The sequence below is a fragment of the Myotis daubentonii genome, chromosome 6, assembly GCF_963259705.1.
Source record: "Myotis daubentonii chromosome 6, mMyoDau2.1, whole genome shotgun sequence".
NCBI classification, from domain to species: domain Eukaryota; kingdom Metazoa; phylum Chordata; class Mammalia; order Chiroptera; family Vespertilionidae; genus Myotis; species Myotis daubentonii.
The window spans coordinates 65,898,509-65,915,812 of NC_081845.1; positions in this window are offsets into that span (position 1 = coordinate 65,898,509).

The window sequence follows — 17,304 nt, forward strand, 5'->3', positions numbered from 1 at the left end:
CTTTAGAAATATCTTCAATTTTAGTAAAAATAAAGCAAAAAGTTGAACCAAGAATTTGGCAGCCAAGGAGACTTGATATCTAAATATTTTTTAAGCATTTTTAAGTTTGTAATAGAAACATAATCTCTCCCATCTCCTCCATCACCACCCCACTCCTTGATGCCAAATAAACAATTCTGATACTATTTTTAAATTCCTCTAGAAAAACCTTTTCGCTGTAAGAGCAAGAAGCAGCCTTCTCCAGGCCACAGACAGGACACGGAGCTTTGCCTCTTAGATGTGTATGACACATGTCTGGGTGCAATAAGGAAACTTCAGGAAAGTGGCAGAAGGAAAACGTCTCTGACGGCCTGCCTGGAACTTAAGCAGCCAGTGTGAAAACCCAGCCAGGCCTAGAAACTGTTCAGAAAGGCTTTTTTTTTTTTTTTTTTTTTTTTTTTTAGTACTCTTCTCTCACTCCTCTCATCTGGTGGGCCTTGCCATCTCTCCTTCAAGAATACCCACTGCCATCACTACATAACCTGCATAACGAATGCTGATGAATTGAATGTTTATCATGAGGCTTAGGTTAAAAGCTTATTAAGATCACAGAACCGTAGTGAAACAGAAAACTGGAAGACACGGTGGCATGCACATAACTACAAGTTACCAAAGTTTTCTTTTCTTTTCTTTTTCTTTTAAGCATGAGAGCTAGGATTAAAACCTAAATCCTCTAAGACTTTAAGTTCCAGTCACCATCTGCCAGTGACTATTAATAATGAAAACATGCAATCTTGAGAATCAAGGTAAGAACTGCAACATATTAATAAAAAATGAAATGAAAGAAACCTGTATAAGAACAACTCCAATAATTTGAGTCTTTCTTGTTTTGTGTTTTTAATATTTTTATTGGTTTCAGAGAGGAAGGGAGAAGGAAAGGGATAGAAACAGCAGTGATGAGAGAGAATCATTGATCGGCTGCCTCCTGCACGTCCCACACTGGGGCTTGGGCCTGCAACCAGGAGTGTGCCCTGACGGGGAATCAAACCATGGCCTCCTGGTTTATAGGTTGGAGCTCAACCACTTGGCCATGCCGGCCAGGTGAGTCTTTCTTGTTTTTCTCTCTTATTTTACTCTTTCTTTTCATTTTTATTTCTTCCTTTTAAGTTTTTCTATTACTATTAAAAATATACCATTAAATAGTATTTGGGAAAGAAATAAAGAAAAAAGTTATGTATCCCACTGTACTAAAATGACTAACATTGATATTGTGAAATAATTCCTTTTACTCTTTTCCCTAGAATTAGGGTGCTTTTGTAGACACTAATATAATTATACTGTCTACCCAATTATAAGTTTTTAGTTTATTTCTGTTTCAATTACCCATGTAAAGTAATATGCATAAAGTTATTATTAAAACTTTAGCCCTGGCCAGTTTGGCTCAGTGGATAGAGCATCAGCTTGCGGACTGAAGGGTCCCAGGTTCGATTCCAGTCAAGGGGCATGTGCCTTGGTTGCGGGCACATCCCCAGTGGGGGGTGTGCAGGAGGCGGCTGATCGATGTTTCTCTCTCATCGATGTTTCTAGTTCTCTATCTCTCTCCCTTCCTCTCTGTAAAATATCAATAAAAAATATATTTTAAAAAAAACAAAAAACTTTAGTCAACAATAAGGGAACAACACCAAACTAAAAGGTTAATAAACATACTAGATAAGCAATTTTAGTTCAACATTTCTTTAAATATGTACCATAAAACACTAGATCCATAAACTATTCATTAAGAAAAAGGTTTAGCCCTGGCTGGTTTTGTTCAGTGGTTAGAGTGTCAGCCTGTGGACTCAAGGGTCCCGGGTTTGATTCTGGTCAAGGGCACGTGCCCTGGTTTCGGGCTCGATCCCCAGTGGGGGGGTGTGCAGAAGGCAGCCAATCAATGATTCTCTCTCATCATTGATGTTTCTAACTCTCTCTCCCTCTCCCTTCCTCTCTGAAATCAATAAAAAATATTAAAAAAAGAAAAGAAAAAGGTTTAGTAGTAAAATAACTTTAGGGAAAATTTTATATTCTCATGCCATTCTGGAAATTTACAATGCACTTTACAAAAATATGAGAGAAGCGGCCCTAACCAGTTTGGCTCAGTGGATAGAGCATCGGCCTGCGAACTGAAGGGTCCCAGGTTCGATTCCGGTCAAGGGCATGTACCTTGGTTGCGGGCACATCCCCAATGGGAGGTGTGCAAGAGGCACCTGATCAATGTTTCTCTCTCATCGATGTTCCTAACTCTCTGTCCCTCTCCCTTCCTCTCTGTAAAAAAATCAATAAAATATATTTTAAAAAATATGAGAGAAGCGGTGTTTAAGAAAAAGAAAATTTTCTTTAAATGTTGTTTAGCACAAAATTCTCTCAATTTATTTGTACATAAAATTTTTTAAATATATTTCATTCTTACTAACATTGCCTGGAATAGACAGAAACTTTGGGACACACTGCATTAGTTTCTTCCAGAGTTATTTCCAGTGCTGGATTTTAAAGGTCAACATTGTTAGACATAGCTACCCTTGCTGTGCAGTGGCCATAGGAAGGACAGCAGAAGACAAGGAGCTTCCATATCAGCTAAACAGAAGTGAAAGTGCAAGTGGGGACATCCAGGAACGCTGTGCACTTGGAAACTACCTCTAGGAATATGGCATTCAACATTCAGTCCTCCCGATGTTTTCAAAATCTTGGTTTAACATATTTCAAGACTCTAAATTTTTCCTCTCAAAGGTATCAGCCAATGAAAGAAGCCTGGACATATCACTGCTATAGTGGAAGGTGAACTATTAGCATTATTTGATGACTCTTCCTTTTTTTCTTATATACGTCCTTCTTAGTCTTGAAGCTTTAAAAGCATTCTTGGTTTGTTTTTCCTTATTCCTGCCTCCACATTTAAGTATAAGCAATCCTACAATAGGACTATCTCTTATGTCCCTTTCTTTCTTCTCTACTCCCATCCTCTCACTCAATCTCTTAAGAATTCTTTTTTCAGGTTGTCCACCTTGTTCTCCGTAGACATTCATCAGAGACATGGTATCTGCCTTGGAGAAGCCCACACCTCTGCTGACTGATAAGACTCACCCATCAGCCTTCTCATGTCTCCACAACACCACTGCATTGGGTCTTTCCTATCTCCACTCCCTTTACTCCAGAGCATCTTCTAAACTTCTCATACTTACCCATTGAAAACCCAGATCTGATCATGTCACCCTAAAGTCAATGGCTGACCAGGGTATCCTTAATTCCTACAAATTGCCAAAATTCCTACAAATATGACAACTTCATATGGTTGAATATAATAAAGTTTCCGTTTTCCTATTTGTTGGCTATTATTACATAAAAATCTTAAGGATTTTTTCCCAAATATGAAAGGCACATTAGGTATAGTCAGGCTTAAAATATACACTAGGAGGCATGTATCCAATCCACCTTATGAAACCCAAAACAAAAGCCATAGGACTCTCCAACTACTGGCAGTGACCAAAAATCTAGATGTTTCTCACACAGACATCTCTATGTGAGAAGCAGCATCAGCTCCTGCTACAGGTACCTGTAACCCAATACATTTCCTGCATATTCCAGCTTTTGTTTGTTTACTTTTCATGGGGTTATTGGCGAGACTGAAAAGACATAAAAAAATAAATAATCTAGGTAAAGTAGGTGAGAAATTACATTTGCTGTTAGAATAGTTCTTGCAAATTCTTACTTTTTCCAAGAAACCTTCATTTAGAACCCTATAGGAAGTAATCTCTCCCTCTCTGCTATTCTCCCAGCATTTCCTTTGTGCCTCTCATGAAGCACATATCAGGCTCTGTCTTGAGTTAGAATTATTTATGCGTGTGTCTATTTTCTACCCAGGATTATGGACCCTTTCTGCGCAGGGATCATATTTTATTCATGTGTCTCACCCACATTGGGCAGGGGGCCGTCCGCTGTGAGAGCCATCTGCCAAGCATAAAGCACTATCAACAGGATGATGATTTGCATCCAGCATATTCTGAATTGTATTGCAAACTTTGTTAGGGAGGGTCAATACCACTCCTCTGCTGAGCAACTTTCGTGGAGTAAAAAGTTAGGAAATTCTCCTTGCAATGAGAAGGCTTGCCTGGATGGCAGACATGTAGAGCTCAGAAGCATCTTCTTACTGTTCACACTGGAACAATTCTACTTTTCTAAAGATGCAATTGTTTTTTTTCCCTCTGTCATAGTGTAAACACATACAAGTCAGCATTCCTAATGAGATGTTTCTTCTTTTATGGTTGTGTAGACAAAGGCATGAGTGCATGAAATTTTTGATTATCTAAGGAACTCTGGCAGTGAAGAGTTAAAGAAATATTCAAGAGAATGCATGGTCCATGACTTCTTTTTCAGTGTTTTGGGAATTGATAGGTATGGAGAAGGACAAACCATGGAAGGCTATTCCTGTGAATAGCTTCCATACTCAGTCCAAGTCTTCTATTCACACTTAGAGAAAATAAAGGCCAGGAAAGTGAACAAACATGCTCAAAAATTGTGTGGCGAGAGGAAACATTTTGTTTTGACAAGCAAGAGGTTAATTTGCAATGGTTTCAAAATCTTCTCATTTTAGACATCATACCTTTTGGATTCCAAGGGTTATCTTGCCCTTGCAGTCAAAAAGCTGACAGAAGGAAAAGCCAGGATAAACAGGGGAGTAAAGTAGTAGTTTTAAATGCTGCTCCATGAAATGCTGCTTTTGGTGGTTCTAGGAAGCAAGCCAGGAAGGCATTAAAACTAGAGAAACTGCTGTGGAGAGGGTCATGCTGAAACTCAAGTTTGAGAGCATCTTGTGTTCTTTTAGGCCTGACAGAAGATAATCGTTATTGTCCTATGGAGCTTGTAGCTGATCGGATCAACTGCAAGATGCCAGGAAACCTTGACTCACCTGACATGGAGCTAGAGGAGCCACAGATATGAAAACATTCATTTATCTCCTTCCTTTGCATCATACTTGTTATTCACTCACCATGCCAGCTGTGCAGGAATTGAACCTCTTTAATCACACTCCCTTCTCCATTTCAGTACTGCCCCATCCCAATCTCCTGCCCACCATCCCTTGTGCCACCCTCTTTCTGGTTTCCATGATCAGCCTTACTATTTTTGCCTTCAGAGATTAAGCTATATCCAGATTGATTTCAACCATATTCTTGCTTGTTTCAAAATGCAGAAGGGCAAAGAAAAACACCTTGATCCCCATTCCTAAATCACAAATGGCAGAAAATCATGTGTTAAAATTAAGTGCAAATATACATGACACTTTGTAAAAGGCAGTAAAGTGTGTGGCTAAAAGGGAAGACTGTGGAGCCAGACTCTGGTTCAAATCCTGGCTTCACTGCTCCATCACATCCTCTTGTGCCTCAGTTTACCTAACTTTAAAGTAAAAATGGAATAAATAAAATAAAAATAGTGATGATTCCAACTGCTTTAATTAGAATAGTGGTTTGACTATCTACACTAATAAAATACAAACATGCAAATTGACCGCATCTTCACTATGCCTTAAGCCACGCCCACCAGCCAATCAGAGAGAATATATGAAAATTAACCCAACCAAGATGGCGACTGGCAGCCACGGAGCTGGAGCGATCAAGAGGCTTGGTTGCCCCAGTGATGGAGGAAGCCAAGCTTCCTGCCTGCCACAGCCGGCTCTGAGCTCCACTCAAGGCAACAAAGTTTCAATTATAGAAGATAAATAAACCCCAGATACCTGCTTTTTTTTTTTTATTATTGATTTTTTACAGAGAGGAAGGGAGAGAGATAGAGAGTTAGAAACATCGATCAGCTGCCTCCTGCACATCTCCCACCGGGGATATGCCCGCAACCCAGGCACATGCCCTTGACCGGAATCGAACCTGGGACCCTTCAGTCTGCAGGCCGACGCTCTATCCTCTGAGCCAAACCGGTTTCGGCCAGATACCTGCTTTTAGCCAGCCATGGCCATGGAGCTGGAGCGAGCAGAAGGCTTGGGTTGCCCCTGGTGATGGAGGAAGCCAAGCTTCCTGCCCCGCCCTGGCCGGCTCTGAGCTCCACTCAAGGCTACAAAGTTTCAATTATAGAAGGTAAATGAATCCCAGAAGAAAAAAGAAGAAAAAAAGGAGAGGCTGGGAGCTTCCATCGCCAGGGGGCTTGGCCAGCCTGAAAACAGCCATCAGCCCCTCACCCAGGGTGGCCACACCTCCATGGGGTGAGGGTCCCCACTGGGGGGGCTTGACCAGCCTGCAAACAGCCACCAGCCCCTCTCCCAGGCTGGCCAGGCACCCCAGTGGGGACCCCCACCCTGAAGGGGGTGTGACCAGCTGCAAACACCCATCAGCCCCTCACCCAGGCTGGCCAGGCACCACAGCGGGACCCCCACCCTGATCCGGGACACCCTTCAGGGCAAACCAGCCAGCCCCAACCCGTGCACCAGGCCTCTAGCTTATATAATAAAAGGGCAATATGCAAATTGACCCTAACAGCAGAACGACTCTGAATGACTGGTCACTATGACACACACTGACCACCAGGGGGCAGATGCTCAATGCAGGAGTTGCCCCCTGGTGGTCAGTGCGCTCCCACAGGCGGAGCTCTGCTCAGCCACAAGCCAGGCTGATGGCTACCAGCACAGCAGTGGTGGCGGGAGCCTCTCCTGCCTCCTCAGCAGCACTAAGGATGTCCGACTGCAGCTTAGGTCTGCTCCCTGCTGGTAAGTGGACATCCTCCAAGGGCTGCCGGGCTGCCAGAGGGATGTCTGACTGCCAGGTTGGGCACAATCCCCCAGGGAGTGGGCCTAAGCCAGCAGGTGGACATCCTCCGAGGGGTCCCAGACTTCAAGAGGGCATAGGCCGGGCTGAGGGACCCCCCTGAGTGCACAAATTTTTGTGCACTGGGCCTCTAGTATAATAATAAGAGTAAAAATAACAGCTGCTTAAATGAAATAGAAATTTGCTTCTCTGTGATGGAGGAGGGCTGATGATAAGGTTCCATGACCCTGTGGGATTAGACTACTTTTCCTTTTCCTTCTGCTCTTCTCAAAATGTGGCTTCCATCCCATGGTCAAGATGTCCACACTCTAGACAGCAGGAGAAGAGTATGAAAAAGAGGAGTATGCCCTCATTTTCATTAAAAGTATAATCTAGAAGTTCCCTCAAATCAGTTCCACTCATATCTCATTGGCCAGAACTTAGTCAGAACATCTAGTTTCAAAAGATGCCATATGCCTGTTAAAACTTCTTTTACTATATCAAAACAGGATAAAAATTGGAGGGAAACCCAGTAACCTCTGCCACATCAATGCTGTAGACTTGTGTAGATTAAACAAATTACATATGTTAAGCACTTAAAATAGTGCCTACAACAAGTCTTTGATGATTGTTAGCTTTTAAAACAATATTAATAGTTACTATGCCTGTTTCTTCTCCCTGATTTTTAATTATACAGTTATTGACAGTGAGAATCATGTGGAATATTTAGACCATTTAACTTAAACAATAAAGAATTGTCTATTAATATAAAATGCATGTTAATTTTTAAAAATTTTAAATAAGTTAAAGTAAAAAACCCAAGACTCTTTGCATTAATTAGAGAAATTAGAAAATTGTGGAATTCAGAAAAATCAAGGTTTGCTTTGCCATTTATTTGAAATAAATTTAATTTCTTAACAAAATTTGAAAATTACAGTATTGACAATTACAGAGCTTTTTTATTTACAAAGACCAAAGGGTTTAATTTGTTGGTCAAAGAGTTCACTAACATCTATGGGAATAAAGACACCCTTTGAATAGAAATGTGGAAACAGAAGTAAAATAAATGGAGGCATTCTTTTAAATCAACAACTAACAAAACTTTGGCCAGACCAAGTATGCATAGAGTAAGAGCTATTCCCATACAAGAACTCCTTAGGTTCTTAAGGTTATCGCTAACTCTTTAGGACAGTGCAGAAAGCTGATTTTTCTACTCAGTGGATGAACTTATACTTTTATATTGTCTATTACCATGGAGCTTTATTAGATTTTTGAAGCCAGATCATCTGGTTTTAAATCCTAACTTTACTTAACTGAGCAAGTTAGCCTCTGCATATATTAGATTTGTCATCTGAAAATAGAAACAATAAAAGCCCATACATAGGAAAAGTACATACCCCATACAGTACTTATGATAAATAATTAAAATAATAATGCATAAATTTTTTAGAGCAGAAGCATTCAGGAAGTGTTGGCTATATAATTATTAATATTACCCAAGTTTTTTGAAAATGTTACAGCATTACAAATGTTAATCTCTCACTTTTACACAGCTTTACCAATCACAAAACTCTTCTATACTCTCTGTCTTATTTGTCTGTCACTACAGTTCTCAATTAGGGTCAATATTCTTATTTTAAAGGCAGGAACACTGAGGCTCAGAGACAGGAAATTACTTACTTAAGGTCACTGACTATAGAGTCGGGGTTTAAGTCAATGACTTAGTGCTTTTGTCAATCAGCTTCGCTCTGCTACGACCAGAGGACCTCTGGTGGTAATAATCCACAAGCTTTAAGGAATGTATGAGGTGTTCACAATCCATGCCACGTGACCATTCCTTCCTGGACATCCTTGATCGGGCAAGAGAGAGCACATGACTTGAGGACAGTACAAAACTCCACCCAAACAGAGATGGTTGCCACTCTCCATTCCAAACAGAAATAGCTGTAGCTGTTGCTAATAGCACAGTAGCAGCTGTAGGAGCAGACTGAGTTTCTGAACCATGGTAAAGGCAAAGATCAACCAAACCTTACTTCCTAGGAGCAGAAAGCCAACCTAGTTCTAGTTTTTATGTCACTGTTGAATCCTGCCTGTTTTGGAACTCCTAACACTCATTCAGGCTCATTCAGTGTTTCAAGTCAACGTGGTTGCATCTCTGTTTCTTGCAACCAAAAGTGAGACAAGGAATGATCAAGTAAGACCTCTATTAGGGTTTTGAAGCAAAAGTACCCTATATTTTACATATGAAACTAATAAACAGAGGCAGACAGAGCTGATTTGCCATAAGCAAGTAGAATGAGGCAGAGGTACAGAGAGAACTAGGAAAAGACACAGAGGGTTGGAATCCCTCATTTCAGCTGTTCCTTTCCTTGAGTTTTCTGATACAAAATTCTACTTTTTTGGCCTATGCTATCTCAAGTCAAATTATTGTGGTTTGCCACCAAAAATAGAGCTCATGCCTGTATTTCTCCTCCCAAAATTCTGTGAGAAATTCAACTGGATTTACTCCGAGTGTGCAACTCAAATATGAACATATATTTATGGTCCCAGAGACGTTATCTGAAAAGGCTAGGAAAGCATTGGGTCACACTGAAAACCCAGAATGTAACCTTAACTGCCTGGGTTTGAAAAGACAGTCATGTACACCACTGATCTATAATTAGGACAGCTCAATTGTTGGTTGAAAACACTCCATGGGCATTGTAATGTTCCTGAGCCAAGAGCACTGTCTCTTGGGTTAAAGTATGATTGGACAGACAGATACCCTTAGGACAGAGCCCTCTGAGTGCAGCCCTCCAAAGAGCTAGAGAGTTTTGTTTGCATTCCAGGGTGGTGAAGGTAGTGAAGTACAGACCTTCCTCCTCCTCAGAGGACTGATTTATATTCCTGAACAAAAGCTCCTTCCTCTTTCTCTCTCAATCTCTCCACACACACCTCCCCCCAGAGAGGAGGAGGGGCAGCCAGCCAGCCACCCTACATAAGCCGTGTGTTTCACAATATGGTGCTCCTCTCTTGGTGTCTGTGTCAGTATCTCTGGTTCTCACCAAGTTGCCATGTGAGGAATGGGGACACGGGGAACTGACACAAGACGCTCTGTGGGGAAATAAGAGGTCTATTTCCTAATCTAGCCAAAGGTCTCACGTTTCTGTTAGAGTGTGTGAATAATATAGTGGCAGGCTAACTTGTGAGCTTGCAAGGAGGTGCTCTCTCAAACTCTGTCCAGTTTAAAACTTAATACTACATCCAGATAGTCCACAATAATCCTACTTTACACCAACTATACACAATGATTATTAATATGCCTCATTTCATTCTCAAAAATGTCCCTCTTCAGAAAGCAAATTATACCGTCACCCAACATACAATCCACATAACCTCAGGCAATATCCTTAAAGTAAATCTTACCTGATTTTTTTGCAGAATGACTAAGTACAAAGCTACCAGAACTGCCGTAAGGCTGCAACTTTAAATGAAAGCCCAGTAGGAGAGGGTCTCTGCTGAACACTTACAGCAACAATTCTCAAACCTGGCTTCGTCTTACAATCACCTGGGGAGCTTTTCAAACCCATCAGTAACTGGCCCCCAATCTCAGTCCACTCGAATGGGAAACTCCTGGGAAAGGGTTCAGGTGCTGGCATGTTTTTATACACTTTGCAGCTGATTTTAATGTGTACATAGGGTTAACCACCACTGGATTGGATGAACGAACTGTGTAGCCATGACTTACTGCTCCAACTGTAACCAGTTTTTGAAGTGGGTTTTCTTCTATTCTTTTGAGGCCCAGAGGGATGAAGCAAATTTACCAAATTCAACACAAGAATCAATGACCAAGTAGAAACCCTGTGTTGATCCTCTGACTACCAGACCTGTCTTCTTTCCACTGCACCAAACTCCTACAGTATAAGCGCAGCATTGCTGTACAGTACAACTACATTATATATGAATTTTTAGAATAATTTATATTTGTTTAGTGGCATGATGCTATGTATATCTTACTAACCTATATTTTTGAATGCTCATCAAATATAATTATTGAGGATAAGCAGGCTATAGTCCTTAATGAACTAGCTGCTTGAACATCATGCAATGTCTTGCAATAACTTAGTGGTGGTATTGTTGTTATAATTATCATTAAAATTGGCCAAAAAAAAAAAAGACAGAGAGAGAATGTAGGCAAAGAATAGCAGAAGGCACTCACTAATTCTGATCTCTTTGCAAGATCCAAATAGTGTCTTATACCAAGAGGATTCTGGCAGAACCCAGGTGAGCAATATTTACAGCATCTGTATAAGCAGATAGCTGGAATGGTAACACAGGTTCAAAATGAGTAGAGAAAAGCCATGTTCAATTCATTTCCTTATTTTACAGATAAAGCCAGAATCGTGCAGTGAGTTGAGATTCAGAGCTAGAATTAGATGTTGGGTAGTTTGTTCTTCACTGGATTGCTAACTCTACCATGATTCAGGGTAGTGTCCCTTACAGTGTTCCTTATAAAGGAGTGAAGAAGGGGGGATGGAAGAAGGAGGGAGGGAGAGAGAGAGAGAGAGAGCGAGAGAGGGAGAGAGAGAGAGAGAGAATAATCTATATTCACTGTAATTAATCCATCAAGGCTGTTTGGTCCTGATACCTGAATTCAAACTCAGGCAGTCTGAAAATGTTTTAACTCTTATGCAAAACTGCCTCCCCAAAGTACTTAATAATGCTAATAAATAACCTATATATTGTTTCTTAATTTGCAAATTTCATGTAATTATATTATACTAGAGGCCCAGTGCATGGACTTGTGCACAGGTGGGGTCCCTCAGCCTGATCTGCGGGGATCGGGATGAAACTGGCTCTCCAACATTCCCGGAGGGGTCCTGGATTGTGAGAGGGCACAGGCCAGGCCAAGGGACTCCACTGGTACACAATCGGGGCTGGGGAGGGACCACAGGAAGTCTCCAGGGCATGTCTGGCCCATCTCGTCCAGCCTCAATGGGCGGACCCCAGCAGTAAGCTACCGGTCCGAGTGTCTGCCCCCTGGTGGTCAGTGTGCATCATAGCAACTGGTCAAACAGTCGGACACTTAGCATATTAGGCTTTTATTATATAGGATTACTTCGATACAATATAGAGCCATTGGCCCTCAGAATTGGGAATATAACAACTTCATGATATTATTTAGATCATTGAGACTGTGGGCTAGACTTATGTTAAGAGCAGTTTCTGGTAAGTTTCTTTCCCTTTTCCCATAAGCTTATGGAGAATTACTCTGTGGGAATTACCCCTTGCCATAACAATATAAATCTATAATTCTTTTGGGCATAAATAAGGAACAGGAATTCTAGCTGCACTAGTAACTAATACAATTCTTAATTTTGAGGGTAAAGCCTGTGCTCTAATTCTTCTTATGTCAGCTTTGGATATTATAAAATACAACCCAATTATAAAATATTTCCTTATAGCACCTAGAAATCTTGTTTGTCATACACCTAGTGGTGTGCAGAGGTTTCCTCTTGCTGTAAAACAGAGATACCGTAACTAGTAAGCACCAATGTTATCAGGTCCCTGCTGTTATATTTAATTTACAGGGGTAGGAGGGAGGACAAGAAATCCAAATTTTAGCTTTAAGCTAGCAGTCTGTGGCTCAGCCACTGTGCTAACCAGACTAAAATATTAAATATTTAGGCTCAGGGGATCTGTGATAGCTTAGACCCAGCTGTAATATTGGTTTAGCAATCAGGAAAAATATCTTGCCACCTCAGAAGCAAAATTAAAGTAACAATCATTAAACAAAGTGTAATTGACTGGGTGTCATAACTTTGAGCTACAATACGAATAAAGGTGTGCATTTTTCCATTGTCTCAAACTGTCAATAATTAAAATAATTCTTCAATATAGTTTATCTAACAACCATTAAATAACCCAAGATGGATGAGAAAGCCTAATAAACTGTATAAATGTATTGTATTGATGCACAGTATTTTCCATAATTCTATGTATACATATAAATATACCTCATTAACCTAGACTTCACTAATTTAGAGAGTGAATTGATACAGACACTGAATATTTCTGAAACTGCTCAGATACAAAATCTCTGTTCAGATTAATAATGCCACATTTAAATGAGTTGAGTGCTGATAAGACAAGAAGAAGTTCACTGTCTTAGAGATCCTTTTAAGTTAGATTTTTATAACTGGGTTATTATTTGGAAATGAAAGTGTTAATTTTAGGGTATATTGAAATTCACTGGATGAAAAGTATTTCCAAGGCAAAATGGCATGGCTATTAGACTGAACCTAATGAGGGCTGAATCCTAGCTCTGCCATTTGCCTAGCTGGCTAAGTTACATTTAATGAAATGCTGCCTTAATGAACAAAAGGAGAAAAGCACTTGCAATTGAGTCAGCTGAAGAGAATCTTGTTCACACGATTACCATATACACATCTGTATCCAGACTCTAACTCAAGTAGACAATGATTCATTAAATCACAGAACCCAAAAGTACCCCTGACACTCAGGTACTGAGTCCACAAATAAACCCCATCTCCGGTTCAAAGCTATCCTAAACCAAGGCTGCCTGTGGGTGTGTATGGAAAGGAGGGCCCACAAAGGCCATGCGATTTGGGCAGTCATTGAACACCACTGGGCTTCATTGTCTTCCCCTGGTAAAATGAATATAATACCAATTCAAACGATTGTTGGAAGGATTCAATTAAATGAGATAATGCTTCAATAACTGGTAACTTTGAATGCAGGCAAGGCAATGATATTAGTATATTAAAAACCAGCATTTGGTCTAAGAGAAAATGTTTTAATAGTAGTCATTTGAACATAATAGGGTATTGAAATTGAGATCATTTTTTTAAGCTGAAAACAGCATCACTTGTTGACTTAGTCTAGGACTGCTTAGCAGTTGCTGGGTAAACTACATTACTCTTAATCTTTTCAGATCAAATTCAAAAAGTAAATAAGTAAACCACATAACTAGATAACACACCGTATTTGTCAGGGTTCTCCAAAGAAACAGAACCAATACAAGATAAATACAAATCTATGTATATAAAAGGCTAAACGACTGGCTGACTGGCCGACCAGCTGGTAGGTATGACATGCACTGACCACCGGGGGCAGATGCTCGACGCAGGAGCTGGCAAGCTTCCATGACTTGGCAGTGGCGGTTCTCAGGTGATGCACCCAGAAACCAGATAGGAGGGAACTCTCGCACTCCAGGACCCCTCAGGGGATGTCGGAGAGCCAGTTTTGGCCCCCTGCCGGAAGGACCCCACTCACTCTGCAGACGCCCTTCGAGCCACGGCACCGCCCCAGGTGTGGTTAGCTGGGGAGGGGCCACAGGAGGTTGGCTCCAGGGTGTGTCTGGCCCACTTCACACAGTCCTTCCCCACCGCCACCTTCTAATTAATTTCCTTTCAATGTGCACGAATCCATGCATTGGGTCACTAGTATAAATATAAATATGTACAGAGATTTATTATAAAGTGTTGATTTGAGTGACTACGAAGGCTGAGATGTTTCCCAATCTGCCCTCTGTAAGCTGGAGACCCAGGAGGCTGCTGTGTAGTTCAAAGGCCTAAGAGCCTCAAAGCTAAGGTATAGATTCCAATTCAAGTCTGAGGTCCTGAGAATCAGGAGCACCAAGGCAGGAGAAGGTTAAAGTTCCAACTCAAACAATCAGACAATGAGTGAATTCAAATTTCCTCTGCCTTTTTTTTTCTGTTCAGGCCTCCTGGAGGTTCCCCCACCCATGCTGAGGACTGCAATCTGCTTTGCTTCATATACTGATTTGAATACTAATTTCTTCCAGACACACACACACACACACACCTTGAGCCAGCTATCTGCCCATTCCTTGGCCCACATAAGTTGACACATAAAACCAATAACCATCACATCAGGTGACTTGACAACTAGTTAATGATTATTTGTTACCATGGTGGCTTTTACTCCTCCTTCTCTTTGTTCTCTTCTTTTTTTCCAGTAGCAGAATCATTTTTTCAAATAAAATTTTACTTTGAATCAGGGAAAAAATGGGAAGGGATCTTTTGTCCTCCACCGGCCCTCCCAGACCCCTTATCCTTGAGACAATTCTGAGGGTTGCTAATGTTCTGTGGGATACAGAATGAGAGCCATTCTACTCCACAGTAAGGCACTATTTCTACAAGCCTATTTGGGAAGGGAAATTAAAGAATTAAATATTCCTATTCACATTTGAAAATAATAAATCTATCTGGACATTATACTAAATTTAGCAAGGCTTTTTTTCTAGTATAAAATATTGAAAGAATGTCATATACATGTACTAAACTTACTAAAAGACTTTTTCTTCATGGAGCTTATATGATAAAATAAGATAAAATGTGATTAAAATGTAACTAATTTAGAAGTGAGTATATTTTTTCTAGTGACTTTCCAGCACCTTTAATACCTTTTATGCCATATTTTATTTCTTCTAAAAAATACAGATTAAAACATTACAAGATGAAAATGTGTGTGTGTGTGTGTGTATCTTGTTCTTACATATGTATAAGACAGCAAGCAAGAAATAAAATGAGTTCCTAGCACAGTTAGGCTAGTACTGAGACTTTCACATTTGTTTTATCACTTGATTCTCATGTGACTTGAGTGTACCTAGGCCTCAAATGCCCCTGGATAAGAATGAGGCTACTGTATTAAACATTAATATTCACTTGTGTTTGCTGTTTCTCACTTTCTCAGTTTCCCACTTTCATTGATGTTGAGCGTATTTTTTGTGTGCTATGTGCCATCCTTATATCTTGTTTGCTGAAATTTGTGTTCATTTTGCCAGTTTTTAAAAATTGGTAGTTTTCTTAATACTGAGTTTTTAGAGTTCTTTATATAATCTAGAATCAGGTCTTTTATCAGATCAGCAAATATTTTCTCATCTGTGACTTTTCAGTACCTTAGCAGTGTCTTTGAAAAGCATAACTCTTTAGTTTTGGTGAAGTCTAATTTATCATTATTTTGGTGTATTGTCTAAGAAATCTGTACCTAACCCAAGGTAACAAAAATTTTATCTTGTGCTTTCTTCTATAAGTTGCATAGTTTGGATTTTACATTTACTTGTAAAATCTATTTTGAGTAAATTTCTGTATACCGGTATGTTATGAGGTCTGAATGAAAGCTCACTTTTCAGAATACAAATGTACTTTTTTTTTTTTTTCCAGAAACTTTGGTGAAAAAATCCTTCTTCATTGAATTGTCTTTTCACACTGGTCAAAACTTCTTTGTCCATATATGTGTGGAAGTATTCTGGGTTCTTTGTTCTGTTCCATTTTTTCATTTGCCCATCTTTATGTCAATATCACAATGTCTCAATTACTGTGGGCTTATAAGTAGTCTTGAAATCCAGTCATTTTAGTCCTGCAGCCTTCATTCTTTTTCAAAATTGTTCAACCATTTGCATAGGCATATACATTTTGGAACTTGTTTTTCAATTTCCACCCTCCAAAAATCCCAACAAAACAAAAGAAAATGAAGCCCCTCTGGAATCTTGACTGGGATGGAATTGAATGTATAGATCAATCTGGGACAGTTGGCATCTTGACAACCCTGAGTCTTTGGATCTTTGTTACATTTTTTTAAATAATTTAGGTCTTTTTTAATTTCTCTCAGCTATGTCTGGAGATTTTCAGAGTACAGGTCTTAGGCATCTTTTGTCAGATTTAGCCCCAGGTATTAAAAATATTTGAAGCTATTATAAGTGGTATTTTTTTAATTTCAATTTGATATTTTTCATTGATAGTATATAGAAATATAATTGATTTTTAAAAATTGACCTTGATATCTTGCAACTTTGCTATAAGTACATATCCGTCCTATAATTTTTGTCAATTTCATTTATCAGTTTTTGCTTCATATATTTTAAAGCTCTGTTATTAGATGCACAGACATTTAAGAATAATATGTCCTTTTAATCAGTGGAGTATCGTTATGAAATGACCTTCATCTGTGGTAATATCTGCTGCTCTGAAATCTAGTATTTCTGGTACTGATATAACTCATCCTAATTCTGCACTGTGACTTTAACAGCTACTCTAATTATTTTACCTAACAGTTTTAACTTTTCACCTTACACATCGTAGTTTTCATCTCTAGAAATTCAATTTAGATACCTTTTATAGCTTTCATATATTCACTTAATATTTTGAACATATGAAATAGAACCATAATAACTGCTTAATGTCCTCCTCTGCTAATTCTATTTTGGCAGTGCTTGGTCAGTTTCAATTGATTAACTGTTCTCCTCACTATGGATTAAAATTTCCTGCTTCCTTGCATGTATTGTAATATTTTATCAGTTGCAAACATAGTGAGTTTTACCTGTTGAGTGGATATTTTTCTGTTACTGCACATATTCTTGGCTTTTGTTGTAGTGTACGATGCAGTGACTCTCAAGAAGTTTGACCATTTCAAGTCTTGCTTTTGAGATGTTTTAGGCAGGACTGGAGCACTGTTACTTCGGATCCTTTTAGGAAGTCCTTTTCTGGGCCTCAACGAGTTTGCTCTCTTGAATACACACACTGATAGG